We start from the raw sequence: 18,092 nt of genomic DNA, 5'->3' as shown, positions 1-18,092 counted from the left end.
TTCTGAGTGAAAGACTAATGTGCTAAATGAGTATGGAATGAGCTATGGAGAGGGAAGATTCATCTGTGGTTAGAATATGGTTTGTTATGGTTAAGTTTGCCTCCAAATTCTATGATGATAACATTGAGAGAAGAAGGAGCTCAGTAAGGGCTACAGCAGAGGAACAGAATCTAGTTTTAACATGAGAGGAAAGGGAAGACAAGACAGGAGGCAATGTGATACTACTACTAGATTGCAAGAAAGATGAAGCTATATAAAGATGAAGATACATAAATATCCTGAACCTCATCTTTGATGATTATGGAATGATTTTGATCATACCTAATCTACTTATATACTTGCATAAAGTAACTGTGCAGTGCTTATTATTTTGGGAGATTTATTTGCCACAAAAGTAGAGACTAGGAAAGGAAATGGATTTAAAGATACCATCTAAGGTCCTGAGTTAATACCTCAAACCCCAAAAAGTGAAAACATTCCAGCATCAATCTCTTTCTACAATTCACATAACAATCCTGTTTACAGCAGGTCTAAATATGTCTTGAAATTGTTCTTCCAATCTCCAACTGGCTAATCCAAATCAAAATTACCTTTTGCTTGGACACTAAAGCAGCATTTCTTCTAGCTTCCTGCATTTCCAGTTTTGCACCCTTAGCACCCAGAGTGATATTTAGCCTGGAATTGTTCTGCTCAAAATGAACTTGCTCGTAAAAGTTCCTCAGTGATCTGCCTGTCTCTACAACCTAATATCCCTCTCTGCACCCCCCCACCCAACAATAAGCTGTAGCCACAGTGGCCTTCATAGTTCTTCAAATGCACAAAACTGTACCCACCCATCCCCATCATGATTTCACCTGCCTGAAATGGCCCCCTATATCCACTGCCCCTCCTCTTGGCCTTGCAAGTTTCTGGCAATGGTTTAGATCTCTGCTAAACTATATATCTTTAAAATATTTCCTGCATGTTCAGTCTTAATTATGCACACTCTATCATCATTTCTCAGAGCTCTTTTTTCCTCTTTTCTTTGTGTTTTGTTTTGATAATGGGCAATTTACACATCCATACCCTACAGTTAAATTTTTCATATTTGTTTGAATGCTTGTTTAATCTCTGCTACAATAGAGCCAAGCTTCATGAAGACAAAGATAATATCTGTTAATTTAATCAACTTGAACTCTGGTACATGAAAAAAACTAAATGCATTTATCGAATAGCTAATATAATAAATTATTTTCAAAATGTATTATCCTTACAAATAAACATATAAAAACTAGATTTCTCTAAACGTAGGACATAATTTCTCTGAAAAAGGGCAGTGGATCATGTGCATTTATCCCTGTACCCTTTCCAAAACCTCACTAAAAGGAATGAAAAGGAATTTGTAAAAAGGAACAAACCCACCACATAAAAGGAAATTAAAGAGGAAGCTGCAGCAACAAAACATTTTAAGTTAATTAATTAATTAATTAATTTATTTATTTATTTTGAGATGGAGTTTCGCTCTTGTTTCCCAGGCTGCAGTGCAATGGCGTGATCTCGGCTCACCACAACCTCTGCCTCCCGGGTTCAAGCGATTCTCCTGCCTCAGCCTCCTGAGTACCTGGGATTACAGGCATGTGCCACCATGCCTGGCTAATTTTGTATTTTTAGTAGAGACAGGGTTTCTCCATGTTGGTCAGGCTGGTCTTGAACTCCTGACCTCAGCCTCCCAAAGTGCTGGGATTACAGGCGTGAGCCACCATGCCTGGCTCCTTTTTTTTTTTTTTTTTTTAGACAGAGTTTCACTTATGTCACCCAGGCTGGAGTGCAATGGCGCAATCTCAGCTCACTGCAACCTCTGCCTCCCAGGTTCAAGTGATTCTCCTGCCTCAGCCTCCCAAATAGCTGGGATTGCAGGCGCCCACCACCACGCCTGGCTGATTTTTGTATTTTTAGATGTGGGGTTTCACCATATTGGCCAGGCTGGTCTCAACTCTTGACCTCCAGTGATCCACCTGCCTCAGCCTCCCAAAGTGCTGGGATGACAGGTATGAGCCACCATGCCCAGCCAACATTTCAAGTTGAAAGTGTAAGATAAATGATGACCAACCAAAAAAGATATAATCTTAACTAGAAGTAAGGAAAGCCCACATATAGTTACACTTTTTTGTGTGTAAAAAAGTGTATGATTTATGCTGCAGAACCCCAGAAAAACTTAAGAAGTGGAGGGAACTAAGTACCCATAAAAGTCTAACAATCAACATACAAAAATTTAGCATACAGCTTCTTAGAGCCCACTCTAAATTACAAATAGATCACCACCTCATGAAGATATGTGTACCCACCCACATGTTCAAAGCAGTATTATTCACAATAGCCAAGACGTGAAAATAACCTATGTGTCCACTGATGAACAGATGAAGAAATTATGATACCTATAAATGAGTATTATTCACCATTAAAAATGAAAGAGATCCTGCCATTTGCCAAAACAGACATGAAACTGGAGGACATTATGCTATGTGAAATAAGGGAGACAGAGGAAGAGAAAAACGGCATGATCTCACTTATATTTAGAACGTAAAAAAAAAAAGTACAGAAATAGCATACAAAATGGTAGTTACCAGGGACTGTCAGGGAAAAAATGGGGAGATGCAGGTCAAAGGATACAAAGTTTCAGACATGTAGAATGAGTAAGTCTAGAGATCCAATGTACAACATGAGGGCTATAGTTAATGACATTGTATTGTATTTGAGACTTTTGATAAAAGAGTAGATTTTTAGGTGCTCTTGCCACACATACATAAAAAATGTAACTATGTGAGATGATGAACATGTTAACTTGCTTGACTACAGTCACCATTTCATAATATGTATCAAAACCTCATGTTGTATACCTTAAATATATACAAAAACAACATAATCAAAAAATAGGCAAATATTAGATATTTGAGAAAAGCCTGTAAGATAAAAGACAGTAAACAAAGCAACCAAAGGAATTCAGAAGACAGACTACATAGGAGAACAAAGAAAACCTCAAGTCACAATGTATATTCTCATAGGATGTGAGAAGCTATTCCACATGATACAAGAATAGAATAATATGAAAGAAATATTAAGTGAAAAAAAGTATTCATAGAAAATGAAAATATAAAGTGGGAATAAAAACAAATCATTCAAAAATAAATAATAAAATCTCTTTAAAACCCATACAAAAAAGATACAGAAATGGAAAACAGGAAAATATGGGAGATCAAGCAACAAAGTCCACCATCTACTGAGAAGAAATCATTTTTAGCAGTTTGCTAAGAATCTATAAAGCGTGCTAGAAGAAATGGAGGAACCCGAAAATCACAATTTTAAAATCATCAATAGGATAAAAGATTTAGGCAAGGATCCTCAATGGATTCTTTTTTTTTTTTTTTTGAGACGGAGTCTCGCTCTGTCGCCCAGGCTGGAGTGCAGTGGCGCGATCTCGGCTCACTGCAAGCTCCGCCTCCCGGGTTCACGCCATTCTCCTGCCTCAGCCTCCTGAGTAGCTGGGACTACAGGCGCCTGCCACCGCGCCCGGCTAATTTTTTCTATTTTTAGTAGAGACGGGGTTTCACTGTGGTCTCGATCTCCTGACCTTGTGATCCGCCCGCCTCGGCCTCCCAAAGTGCTGGGATTACAGGCGTGAGCCACCGCGCCCGGCTAATGGATTCTAAAATTGGATAATGAATTGCGCTGGGGAAAAGGATATTCACTTGATCTCACAGTATCACTCTACAGATTATTTATTAATTATAAAGGGAAAAACATATACCTGTATAATAGAAAGATTTGGTACTCACCACCTTAATCTTAAGTGGTAAAACTTGATGCCTTAGTCTACTTGTGTTGCTATGAAGGCATAGCTAAGGGAGGGTAACTTATAAAGGAAAGAGGTTTATTTGGCTCACAGTTCTGCAGGCTGTACAAGATGCATGGCACCAACATCTTCTTCTGATGAAGGTTTCAGGCTGCTTCCACTAGTAGAAGGCGAAGAGGAGCTGGGATGTGCAGAGATTATGTGGAGAGAGAGGAAGCAAAAGAGAGGGTCGAGGGAGGTGCTAGGTTCTTTTTAACAACCAGCTCTTGTGGGAACTAATAAGAGCAAGAACTCACTCACCCACTGCCCCCCAGGAAGGGCATTAATCTATTCATCAGGGATCCACCCCCGTAACAGAAACACCTGCCATTAGGCCCCACCAACACTGGGGGGAAATTTTCAACCTAAGATTCGGAGGAGACAAACATCCAAACTATAGCACTTGGAATCAATAGTAGTGGAGCAACCTGACAATATGTTCCTCCTAATGTAATACAATGAAAGATGTATCATCATACCACCTATGTGGTATGCTTGCCAAATATATTTACCTGAATCTAAGCTTCCTATACATGAGAAAGCCAAGAGACAAATAAAGGTTATGGGACATTCTATAAAATAATTGTCCTGGATTCTTAAAAAAATTCAATGTCATATAAAGCAGGGCCAGGCATGGTGGCGCATGCCTGTAATCCCAGCACCTTGGGAGGCCGAGGTGGGCAGATCACCTGAGGTCAGGAGTTCGAGACCAGCCTGACCAACATGGAGAAATCCCGTTTCTACCAAAAATACAAAATTAGCCAGCTGTGGTACTGCATGCCTGTAATCCCAGCTACTCAGGAGGCTGGGGCAGGAGAACCATTTGAACCCAGGAGGCGGAGGTTGTGGTAAGACAAGATCGTACCATTGCACTCCAGCCTGGGAAACAAGAGTGAAACTCTGTCTCAAAAAACACTGAAAAATTCATGTCATATAAAACAAAAAATGAGAGACTGCTCCAGAATAAAAGAGACTAAAGAGATCCAATGACAAAACCAATATATAAATCTTGACTGGATCCTACATCACGCAAACACACACCCAAGTAAAACAAACAAACAAATAAACAAAGAAACACAATAGCAGCTAAATAAAGAGAGTTTGAAAACCACTGGAGCTGTCTAAACATAAAATGCTTAAGAATATTAGTAAGTCCATTTTAATTTTCTTAGGTTGGAGATATATTGTTAATACTAAGGAGATATATGTTAAAATTATTAATGGTAAAATGTGAAGATGTCCCCAACATATTTTCAAATGACTCAGAAAAAAATGTGTATGTATGTGTATTAATAAAGATAAAGGAAATGTGGCAAAATGGCAACAACTGAAGAATTTGGGTGATGGATGATAGAGTCCGAATGTTTGTGTCCTCCCAACCCCCAAATGAAATGTTGAACTTTAGGTATTAATGTAATGGGGTAAGGAGGTACGGCCTTTGGGAAGTGATTAGGTCATGAAGGCAGAGCCCTAATGAATGTAATTAGTGTCCTTATAAAAGAGGACCCGGAGGACTGCCTTTCCCTTTCTACCATGTGAGGACAGAGAGAAGGTGCCAACTATGAAGCAGAAAGCAGGTCCTTACCAGACACTGAATCTGCCAACATCTTGATCATGTACTTTCCAGCCTTCACAACTGTGAGAAATCAGTTTCCTTTGTTCATAAGATAACTAGTTTATGGTATTTTGTTACAGTGGCCCAAACAGAGGAAGAAAATGGGTATTCAGAATTCATTGGAATAGTCTTTTTTTTCTCTCTGTTTGAAATTTTTCAAAGGAAATAGAAAATACAGATTGTTCTAAAAAGTAGCATTAAGGGAAACTTCCCAGACCTGAAAGACATGAGTCTCTCCATATTTAATGGGCCCACTTGGTATGTAGCATTAAAAAACATGATTTACATTTAGATATATTTTTATTAGGTTCTAGGACGCTGGAAACAAAGAAAATACCCTAAAAGGCTCCAAAATGCAAAGACAGGGTATAAACCAAAGACCAGGAATGAAAATGGCTTTGGAGTTCTAAATAATACTATAAGACAGAAATCATAACTTTAAAATTCTGAGGAAAAATATTTTTAATGTAGAATTCCATGCCCTGCCAAGGAATCAATATAGTAGTTGAAAAATATACTAGAACTCACAAAATTTAATTCTCATTCATCCTTTCTCACATGCCACCAATATCAAGAAGAAGAACCAGACCAAGAAACAGGAAGGCAAGGAATCCAAGAAACAACACAGAAGGGCAGTGAATTTAAGAAGACAGAATTCTAGAGTAATAGTGGTACAAGCAGTCAGTAGAGAAAAAAAGGATCGCAGAAGAGATGTTTCTAAACCTAAGAAGCTGACAGAATATACCGGGAAGAGATTTATTTTCCAGTAGATTTTGAATATAAATTAGTGATAAATACATGGACAAAAAGATAATATTAATTACATGGAAAACAAAGTTGTGTAACAATATAAGTGTGATTCACAGCTCACTTATGAATAAAATCTGTTAAAAAGATGCAAGCCACAAAATGGGCGATGATATTTACAAAATATTTAACTGTCAAAGAACTAGCATGTAAAATATAAGATCTTTCTCAAATCATTAATAAAAAGCTAAATGGGCTGGGTGCGGTGGCTCAAGTCTGTAATCCCAGCACTTTGGAAGGCCAAGGCGGGCGGCTCACTTGAGGTCAGGAGTTCAAAACCAGCCTGGCCCACATGGTGAAACCCCATCTCTACTAAAAATACAAAACCGTTAGCCAGGCATGGTGGTGCACCAGGCGTGGTGGTGTGTGCCTGTAATCCCAGCTACTTGGGATGCTAAGGCAGGAGAACTACTTGAACCCAGGAGGTGCAGCTTGCAGTGAGCCGAGATCATGCCACTGAACTCCAGCCTGGGCAACAGAGCAAGACTCAGTCTCAAACAAAACAAACAAACAACAAAAAAAGCTAAATGATCCAAGAGAAAAGAAACCACTAAATAAATAGGAAGACATTTTCATTTTCACTCCTGGTCTTGTTTGTGCCCTGTGTAATAATTTGTCAGGTCTTTGTCCTAGGGTTCCTAGCACAGAGCTAGACATGTCTTTGTTATGGATCACACCTGAGTTTATGCTAATGTGGTAACTCATGGTGGACCCCTGAGTAGCTTCGGAATTGGGGCAGTCATCAAAAATATTTTTAGCTAGCCCAATCTCTGAGGAAGAAAGTGGGGCTGGAGACTGGGTTCAATCATGTGGCCAATGATCAATCATGCCTACATAATGAAATTCCACCCCAAAGTTCAGTGGAGCTTCCTTGTTGGTGAACATATCAATGTGTTTGGAGGGTGACACACCTGCTTTTACCAGGAAAGGGCATAGAAACTGTGTATAGATCCCTTTCAGACCTTTCTCTATGTGTCTCTTTACTGGGCTGTTCCTAATTTGTATCCTTATCTTTCATAATAAAACTATAATTTTTAGTGCATTCCTGAATTCTGTGAGTTGTAGTAAATTACTAAATGAAGGGGGGAGGGGGAGGGAGTCATGGGAACTTACTGGAATTGTAGCTAGTTGGCCTAAAGTAAGGGCAGATTTACTGGGGACTATATGCTAAAACCTATGGAGTCTGACACTAACTCTGGGTAGCTAGTACCAGAACTGAATTGCAGTACATCAGTTGGAGATGCAACAGATTAAAATCCCATGTTCATGGATTGGAAGACTTAACATGAAGATGAAAATACTCGCTAAAATAACCTGCAGATTCAATGCAATCTCTATTAACACTTTAGTGACCTTTGAAATGAAAAGCCAGGCCGGGCGCGGTGGCTCACGCCTGTAATCCCAGCACTTTGGGAGACCGAGACGGGTGGATCACAAGGTCAGGAGTTCGAGACTAGCTTGGCCAACATGGTGAAACCCTGTCTCTACTAAAAGTAAAAAAGTTAGCTGGGCATGGTGGCACGTGCCTGTAATCCCAGCTACTCAGGAGCCTGAGGCAGGATAATTGTTGGAACCCAGGAAGCGGAGGTTTCAGTGATCCGAGATTTTGCCACTGCACTCCAACCTGGGCGACACAGCAAGACTCCATCTCAAAAAAGAAAAAAAATGAAAAGTCACTCCTCAAATCCATATGGAACTGCAATGCGTGCCCAAAATCCATATAGAACTGCAATGTGTATTGAAAATGAAAAAGTAGGACTCACTTCTTCCAATTGTAACACTTACTACTACAAAGCTACAGTAATCCATAGGACTGGCATAAGAACAGACTTGTAAACTAATGGAATAAAACTGAAAAACCAGAAATAAACTCAAACATCTATGACTAATAGATTTCCCAGAAGGACAGTAAGTCCACTGCATGGAGAAAGAAACGTCTCTTCAACAAATGGTATTGGGACAATGGGATAAACACATGCAAATATAAAATGTGAGCTTGAGATGGATCAACAACCTAAACAGAAGTGCTAAATCATAAAACTCTTTCAAAAAAACAGGATTTCTAATTCTTCATGACCTCAGATTTCGCAGTTAATCCTTAGATTTGACACCTAAAGCACAAGCAATGAAAGAAAAGAATACATCCATTTAAATTCATCCAAGTTAAAAGTCTGCACTTCAAACGGGTACAGGGTATTTCGACATGCAGATGAAAAAGGTTTAAAACTAGAGAGAATTGATAGTTGCACAATATTATGAATACAGCAAATACCACTGAAGTTATACTAAATACCACTGAATTATGTGCTTTAAAATGGTTAAGTGTATCTCATGTGAATTTTGCCTAAATGAACAAATCTTGGGAAAAAAATGGGAAAAGGAGAAAAAAGATAATGCAAATGAAAAGATGTTCTGTTGTATTAGTAGTCATGGTCATGCAAATTAACACCATAATTAGATATTACTAAGTATATTAGGTAGGTAAAAAGTGTGACTATTCCAAATGTTGGTAAAGATGTGGCAAAAATGTGGCAAAGGCGGCGGCAAATATACACTGTTGGAAGTAGACTACTTTTTCATACAACCACTTTGAAAGAATTTGGTTATCTAGGCTAACATGCATATTCCCTATTACCCAGCAATTCCACTCCTAGGTAAAACATCCACTAGAATGTTCATAACAGTTTTATTAAGAGTAAAATGCTGGAAACCACCAATTATCCACATAAAAAATATGTTGGACAAAATACACTGTGATACAGTCACAAAGGTTATGAAATAGTGGAGATAACAAGATATATCTAAACTATTCAACATGGGCCAGGTGTGGTGGCTCACGCCTGTAATCCTAGCACTTTGGAAGGCCGAGGCAAGGGGATCGTTTGAGGTCAGGAGTTCGAGACCAGCCTGGCCAACATAGTGAAACCCCGTCTCTACTAAAAAATACAAAAAATTAGCTAGGCGTGGTGGTGCATGCCTGTAATCCCAGCTACTTGGGAGGCTGAGGCAGGAGAATCACTTGAACCGGGAGGTGGAGGTTGCAGTGAGATGAGATTGTGCCACCACACTCCAGCGTGGGCGACAGAGTGAGACTCTGTCTCAAAACAAAACAAAACAAAACAAAACTTAAAAAGGACACATATATTATAATTCAATTTATATAAGTTTAAAAGCAGGCAAAGCTGTATAATATTCTTTAGGGAGTTACACAAAGTTGGCAAAAAATTGTAAGAGCAGAGAATGATTTTCACATATGCAGCCATAAAAAAGGATGAGTTTGAGTCCTTTGTAGGGACTTGGATGCAGCTGGAATCCATCATTCTTAGCAAACTATCACAAGAACAGAAAACCAAACACCGCATGTTCTCACTCATAGGTGGGAACTGAACAATGAGATCACTCGGACTCAGGAAGGGGAACATCACACACACGGGGGCCTATCATGGGGAGGGGGGAGGGGGGAAGGATTGCATTGGGAGATATACCTGATGTAAATGACGAGTTGATGGGTGCAGCACAGCAACATGGCACAAGTATACATATGTAACAAACCTGCACGTTATGCACATGTACCCTACAACTTAAAGTATAATAATAAATAAATTAAAAAAAAAAAAAAAAAAAAAAAAAAAAAAAAAAAAAACAAAATCTACTTAATAGTTACACTTCAGTGGAGAGAGAGTGAAAGAGATGAATTTGGTTTGGGCAGGCAGATGGCTTTGTGGTACTAGCGATGTTGTATTTTTCTAATCTTCATGGTGGTTATATGGGTATTATCACTTAACCTAAAAAGATTTTATGTATCTGAATATATAAAATACTTCAGGAAGAAAACTCAAACTTTGAGGGGAAAAGAAGAAAAAAGAAACAGAAAGAACATGTTTCAATTTATCTGAAGAAAGTAGTCTAATAGCCATGATACCAAATAAGGCAAAATACTAAATATGAAAAGAGAATAACTTGGGGCTAATATAACTTATGAATACACACACACACACACACACACACACGCTAAATAAAACTCTAGCAATCTGAATACAATAATTAAAAAAGCAAACTTTATGAATAAGTTGATTTTATCCAAGGAATACAAGGTTGCTTCAACATTAAAAAATTGCTTAATTATATTAACAGATTAGAGAGAAAAATGCACATTTGTCTACAACAATCAGAAAATTTGATAAAACCCAACATCCAGTTACTGTAAGAAGAAACACAAAATTTGAACAAGCTATGAGTAGAAGGTAATTTCCTCATTCTGGCGAACAGTACCTACAAAAACCAGGAAGGGACACATCAAATATGTGCATGTCCATAAAGGTTGTAGCAAATAAAACATGTAAGTACTAGAAAGCAAGAAACAAAACTGATGTTTGCAGATCTTATGATTGCCTATATGGAAAAATTCAAAAGATATAATCATCTATCCATTTAAAAAAGTATTATACAAAAAGTAGCTGGGTGTGCTGACACGTGTCTATAGTCTCAGCTACTCAGGAGACTGAGGCAGGAGAATCACGTGAACCTGGGAGGTGGAGGTTGCAGTGAGCCGAGATCGAACTACTACACTCCAGCATGTGTGACAGAGACTCTGTCTCTATAAATAAATAAATAATATTTTTGAAAAGTATTATATCCCTATCTCATGTCATACCTAAACAGCAAAGTCAGTCCTAGATAAATGATTTACAATTTTAAAAATGAACTTTAGGCCGGGCGCGGTGGCTCAAGCCTGTAATGCCAGCACTTTGGGAGTCCGAGACGGGCGGATCACGAGGTCAGGAGATCGAGATCATCCTGGCTAACACGGTGAAACCCCGTCTCTACTAAAAAATACAAAAAACTAGCCGGGTGATGTGGCGGGCGTCTGTAGTCCCAGCTACTCGGGATGCTGAGGCAGGAGAATGGCGTAAACCCGGGAGGCGGAGCTTGCAGTGAGCTGAGATCCGGCCACTGCACTCCAGCCTGGGCGACAGAGCGAGACTCCGTCTCAAAAAAAAAAAAAAAATGAACTTTAAAACTCTTAAAAGACTATATGCCAGTTGTCAATGTATTGCCCCTAAGTTCCAAATTCACCCTTTATTCACCATTTTTTCACTCTGCAAAAGTAGACCTGGGCTATAGAAATATTTTTCCTTGCCAGAACAATGTTAAGCTTTGCCAGTAGTGGATGTCTGAAAGACACTGCAAGAGGAAGGGGCATTCCCTTCTGGTTCTGGTGTGTTTGCCTGGCAGGTGGCTCCAGCATCCAGGTCCACCTCCTGCAGCATATTCAGTTTCCCCAGTGCCCAGTTCCTGCAGCATAAGTGACTTTACCAGGCTTCCTCAGTCAAGCAGCTTCTCTAGCTCCCGGCTCTTAAAGTACACAGTGGCCAGCAGCTCCCAGTAGCCTCGTCTGAAAGTTTTGTAGCAAATGCTTCTGGTAAGACAACCCAGTCTGCCCCACAGGATGGATTCCTGGCAAATTCTAGAGGGCAGATTTCCAGCAAATTCCACAGCAGGAACAGGACATGGCTAAGGCAAGTGAGGCACAAAACTTGAGGCATTCGCTCTCAGATGCCAACCCTGCACATATAACCTTGACGATGACTGTCTTAAGAATGCGGAACCCAGAATGCAAACTTTGAGGCATTCCGTCTCAGCATCATGCAAGTGTAGCTACATCTGACGGTGAGTGCTTCTCACTGTCTCACTTGCCTCATCTTAGTCCCAGCCCTTTACCACAGCAATTACTGTCATTCAGTAAGCCACAGATGTGCACTCTCCAACAAGGCCTAGATGTTAGCCTTGGGAGGGCTTCTTCCTTCCTTGGACTCTCTACTATTAGTAGTGGCTGCTCTTATTATTATTTTTAAAAATTTTTTTAGAGACAAGGTCTCACTCTGTCACCCAGGCTGGAGTCACCCAGGTACCCAGGCACAATCATAGCTCACTGCAGCCTCAAACTCCTAGGCTGAAGCCATCCTCCCTCCTTAGCTTCCCAAGTAGCTAGGAATACAGGCACATGCACCACACCTAGCTAATTGGCTGTTTTATTTTTCTTTTTGTAGAGACAGGATCTGGTCTGAAACTCCTGGCTTTAAGCTATCCTCCCACCTCAGCCTCCCCAAGTGTTGGGATTACAGATGTGAGGCATCATGCCTGATCAATGGCTGCTCTTTATGGCTATAATTCCCATGGTTTTTTGAGTTTCCTTTACTTCTTACTGGTCAATCCTTTGTTACTCTAGTTCCATGATAGTTAATAATTTTTTATATTTAACTTTCCTAGTTCAAATTACTGTGTGTTTTCTGTTCCTTGATTAGATATTGACTGCAACAGAATTGGTACCTGATGTGGTTCCAGGTGAAAGGCCTGTAAAGATGGAACTCTGGGATTAGTTTGGTCACGCCTTTTAGTATCTTTTTGCTAATCCTTTGGGATTGACTGCAGTGCAGAGTTCCATGCCAATGGGATTTGGGTTGGTAGAAATTCATGGCATGCAGTAACGTTACAATGAATTAGGCCATGGTTGATTGGAATGAAGTGTCAATTAAAGCACATGCCTTGGGAGCTAAACAGTTGCTGTACTTGACCATTATGGCAGTAATGATATAAGGACTGCAGTGTGGGATGGATTAACTTACGTTAACTTAAATGCATAAAGAGAAGCCGATAAGTTCAGGTCTATTAACTCTCAGTTCAAGTCACAATCTGAGAATGAAAGCATTTCCATAAAAATCCTAAAAGAATCTCCCCTTGGCCAGGCGCAGTGGCTCAAGCCTGTAATCCCAGCACTTTGGGAGGCTGAGATGGGTGGATCACGAGGTCAGGGGATCGAGACCATCCTGGCTAACATGGTGAAACCCTGTCTCTACTAAAAAATACAAAAAAAAACCTAGCCGGGCGAAGTGGCGGGCGCCTGTAGTCCCAGCTACTCGGGATGCTGAGGCAGGAGAATGGCATAAACCCAGGAGGCAGAGCTTGCAGTGAGCTGAGATCCGGCCACTGCACTCCAGCCTGGGCGACAGAGCAAGACTCTGTCTCAAAAAAAAAAAAAAAAGAATCTCCCCTTTCTTGTAGCCATAGGGCTGACATTGCTGAAAAACACACAATTGCTCAGTTTGCTGAATTGTGATGAATGTTGAATTCACAGTCTTGTCAAATTTATCATGTGAAAGAAGACTGACTGGCAAAGAATGGGATCCTGAAATTTGGAGTTGAGACATATGGATAGGACCCAGATGAAACTGGCAATCTTGAACTCCTAAGTCACTGTGGTGACCTCTCTTACTAGTGGAAATAACTTGCAATCCAGCATTTGAGAAATTAGTTTTCCACTGGTTGAAAACCCTAAGATAACATAACCTGGAGTAGTGCAAAGGGCATGCTCATGCTCTGTAAGATCCACCAGAAATGTTCTGTCTGCTGAGATAGTATTTAGGAATGAGCCTGGAACATCTTCTTATTCCAGGAAGTAAGGAAATGCTCAATCCTCATTATACATCTATAATGAGGGTCCAATCTCAGCATAACCCAGGGAGACAGGTATATAGTATGACCCAGGAGGAAATAACTCACTGTATTAGTTTGCTAGGGCTGCCATAATAAAATACCACAGACTGGATGGCTTAAATAACAGAAATTTGTTTGTTCACAGTTACGGACATTAGTCCAAGATTATGCTGATTGTAGCTTTGGTTTCTTCTGAGGCCTCTCGCCTTGGCTTGCAGATGGTCTGTTTCTTGCTATGCACTCACATGGTCTTTCCTCTGTGTCTATCCTTGACATCTCTCTGTGTGTCCAAATTTCCTCCCTTATAAAGATAGGAGTCAGGTCGAATGAGTGCTCACCTTAATAGCCTCATTTTAACTGAATTATCTCTTTAAAGACCCTGTTTCCAAATACATTCACATTCTAAGGCACTGGGATTTATGCTTTCAACATATGAATTTTGGAAGGGACACAGTTGAGCCCACAAATACTCACCAAAACAAGGGTTGTGGGAGGAGCAGAGTGATGATGCTCTAACTTTACCTTTATGCATAGTTTTAACTTTTTTTTTTTTTTTTTTTGAGACTGGATCTCACTCTGTCACCCAGGTTGGAATGCAGTGGCATGATCTTGGCTCACTGCAACCTCCGCCTCCCGGGTTCAAGTGATTCTCCTGCTTCAGCCTCCCGAGTAGCTGGGATTACAGGTGTGCACCACCACTCCTGGCTAATTACTGTATTTTTTGGTAGAAATGGGGTTTCCCTATGTTGTCCAGGCTGGTCTTGAACTCCCGCCTCAAGTGATCCACCTGCCTCAGCCTCCCAAAGTGCTGGGATTACAGTCATGAGCCACCGCACCCAGCTAGTTTTAACTTTTGGAAGCATGCTAATATTTTTACATACTCATACAATCAAGTCACCAAGAATACAGTAACAAAAAAGGCCAAATGGTAGGAACAAACTTAAATGTATTTCAAATGAATAACAAAAGCAAACTTAATGGGGGAAAAAACCAAATCCAAGTAAATTAGAACACAATATTTTGACTATGTACTCCCAGTCTAAAGATAAAGAGAAGTTGGCCGTGTGCAGTGGCTCATGCCTGTAATCCCAGCACTTTGGGAGGTCAAGGTGGGTGGCTTGCTTGAGGTCAGGAGTTAAAGACCAGCTTGACCAACATGGCGAAATCCCGTCTCTACTAAAAATACAAAAATTAGCCGGGTGTGGTGGTGGGCGCCTGTAATCCCAGCAACTCAGGAAGCTGAGGCAGGAGAATCGCTGGAACAGGGAGGCGGAGGTGGCAGTGAGCTGAGGTCATGCCACTGCACTGCAGCCTGGACGACAGAGCGAGACACCGTCTCAAAAAAAAAAAAAAAAAGGCCAGGCATGGTGGCTCATGCCTGTAATCGCAGCACTTTCGGAGGCGGAGGCAGGTGGACTGCAAGGTCAAGAGATCAAGACCATCCTGGACAACATGCTGAAAACCCGTCTCTACTAAAACTACAAAAAATTAGCTTGGTATGGTGATGCATGCCTGTAGTCCCTGCTACTCAGAAGGCTGAGGCAAGAGGATCGCTTGAACCCAGGAGGCGGAGGTTGCAGTGAGCCAAGATTGTGCCACTGCACTTCAGCCTGGAGAAACAGTAAGACTCCGTCTTAAAAATAAATAAATAAATAAATACAAACAAAAAGATAAAGAGAACTATAAGCAAATACTGAACCCTACTTAGTATGCTTGATTTTTACTATAGTAGAGGTTAGCATACTCACATTCTGTATTTATAAATTCTAGACTTGAACAAATTCGTAAATATAATGAGGATAATGGAAGCCAGGTTTCTAAGTCCTACAGAAGGAAGATACAAATATGGAACACGTTGTGACAAGAATGAACACTGCAGTCCCATCATCTAGATCTTGGTTTCCAAATATTCACATTCCAAGGAACCAGAGCTCTTTAGAGAAACGACTCATTCCAGGCTGGAGCTAAGACAGTATTTAGGAACGAGCCTGGAACATCTTGTCATTCCAGGAAGTAAGGAAATGCTCAAAGAATAATGAAGACAAGTCAAAGGAACACAGAAGCCAGCTGGAATGCATTCCTGTTGGCCAAATCTGGGACAATTTGAGTATAAAAATAAATAACAGATTATAACCCATTGAGGAAAGTAAACATCTATGAATTCATATTGACATAAACAAATGAATAAGTAGGAGAGAAGGGAAAGCTCTTCTTTATAGCAGAATGCCAACTAATTAATACAGACAAAATAATGGCGATAGAAATCAAACAAAAAAAACCCTCCCATTATTACTATTACATCTTACTAATAACAGACCCAGGAATAATTATCAATGGGTGGATGTTAAACTAGTGGGGAAAAGTTTGGTGACCAGTTATTTATACAGTTACAAAGTATATCTCCACAAATTATCTATTAATTACAAATAGACAACTGTCAATATTACAGTGGAGAAACATGGTAGATATCCCCTTAACAAATTATCAAAGTTAACAGCTCCAGAAATGGAATAAGTCAACATCATGAATCTCCCAAGATGATGCAGCAAGAAGGATACGATATTACCTTTATGCTATTCCTGCCACAAAATTCATAGCCTGAATGTAAGCATGATAAACCATAAGACAAACCCAAATTAAGGGACTTTTTACAAAATAACTGGCTTCTCCTCTTCAAAAATGCCAAGATCATGAAAGACAAAGAGGGAGCAACTCTTCCAGATTAAAGAAGACTAGAGAGACATAATTAATAAATTTAAAGTGTGATTTTAAAGTGGATCCTGGATAGATGAGGGGAGAGGGTAGGGTAGTTTGTTATAAAGAACATTACTGGGATGAGTCAAAAATTTTAAATATGGATTAGAGTATCATATAAATGTTAAAATTTTAATAACTACTGTGGGTTATGTAAGAGAATATTCTTGTTGTTAGGAAATAAAGGGGCAAAATATCTGCAACTTAGTCTTAAACGGTACAGATAAAATGTGTGTGGAGTGTGTGTGTATGTGTGTGTGTGTAGAGATAGAAGGAGAGAGAGAGAGAAGAAAACAATTTCATATGAGAATGATAATGCAAATAGGCAAAAGGTAACAACTGGTGAATGTGAGTAACTGGTATGCAGGAATACTTTATGCTATTCTTGTAACTTCTATAAGTTTCAAATTTAATAAAAATTTTAAAGTTAACAAAACATATTCCTAAATAATTCTCATGTTAAATATGAAACTAAATGGAAACACAAATAGCCTAAAAATGAGGTAAACAAGAGCAAGATACATATCAAACACTGGACATCAAGAAATTACCAGATAAAAAGTAATTGATAGAATTTGGCCGGGCGCGGTGGCTCAAGCCTGTAATCCCAGCACTTTGGGAGGCCGAGGCGGGCGGATCACAAGGTCAGGAGATCGAGACCACAGTGAAACCCCGTCTCTACTAAAAATACAAAAAAATTAGCCGGGCGCGGTGGCGGGCGCCTGTAGTCCCAGCTACTCAGGAGGCTGAGGCAGGAGAATGGCGGGAACCCGGGAGGCGGAGCTTGCAGTGAGCCGAGATCGCGCCACTGCACTCCAGCCTGGGCAACAGCGTGAGACTCCGTCTCAAAAAAAAAAAAAAAAAAAAAAAAAAAAAGAATTAAATGCCTGTATAAAAATAATATAAAACAGATTTGAATTCAATATCACAACAAAAGAATCTCAACATTAAAAAAAGCAAAAGAACTGGTGAAGATAAAAATAAAACATAAAAGGCTGGGTGCCTTTTATGGTGCCTCACGCCTATAATCCCAGCACTTTGGGAGGCCGAGGCAGGAGGATCACTTGAGGTCAGGAGTTCGAGACCAGCCTGGCCAACAAGGCAAAACCCCATCTCTACTGAAAATACAAATATTAGCTGGGTGTGGTAGTGTGTGCCTGTAATCTCAGCTACTCAAGAGGCCGAGGCAGGAGAATCACTTGAAACTGGGAGGCAGAAGCTGCAGTGAACTGAGATCTTGCCACTGCACTCCTATACTCCAGCCTGAGCAACTCACTCTGTAAAAAAAAAAAAAAAAATGCAAAAAAATTTATGATTTACAAAACCCAAAGCTTTTGAAAGTTTTTTTTTGTTTTTAAAAAGAAGACTGCTGATTAAACGTGGTATGTGTATGTACCATATACTTTAGGTTTTCTCTCCCTCAAGACACCACTCAGATGACCAGTGTATTTTCATACAATAAATTGCTAGCAAGTGCACAGGTATGGCAGATATTGTTGACTGCCTCCACCAAAACTACTCCTTCCGCCACTTTCTTGATATATGACTTTGATT

The 18,092-nt window shown here is 40.0% G+C and overlaps 1 protein-coding gene across 5 annotated transcripts in view; it reads right to left on the bottom strand.

Annotated features, from left to right (window-relative positions):
• Window positions 1–18,092, bottom strand: part of ZNF345 (zinc finger protein 345) — a 48,019-nt gene that overhangs the window by 2,310 nt on the left and 27,617 nt on the right. Inside the window, exon 2 of one of the 5 annotated variants that reach the window (XM_050769105.1) lies at window positions 15,533–15,608. The exons of the other annotated variants lie outside the window; for them this stretch is intronic. The gene's annotated coding sequence lies outside the window, so the exon portion shown is untranslated. The remainder of the gene's footprint in view (window positions 1–15,532; window positions 15,609–18,092) is intronic. 5 annotated transcript variants of the gene reach the window in all.

Source organism: Macaca thibetana, chromosome 19 (genome assembly GCF_024542745.1).
Source record: "Macaca thibetana thibetana isolate TM-01 chromosome 19, ASM2454274v1, whole genome shotgun sequence".
NCBI classification, from domain to species: domain Eukaryota; kingdom Metazoa; phylum Chordata; class Mammalia; order Primates; family Cercopithecidae; genus Macaca; species Macaca thibetana.
The sequence above is the reverse complement of the archived record's forward strand: the minus strand, read 5'-3'. Positions and strand labels throughout refer to the sequence as shown.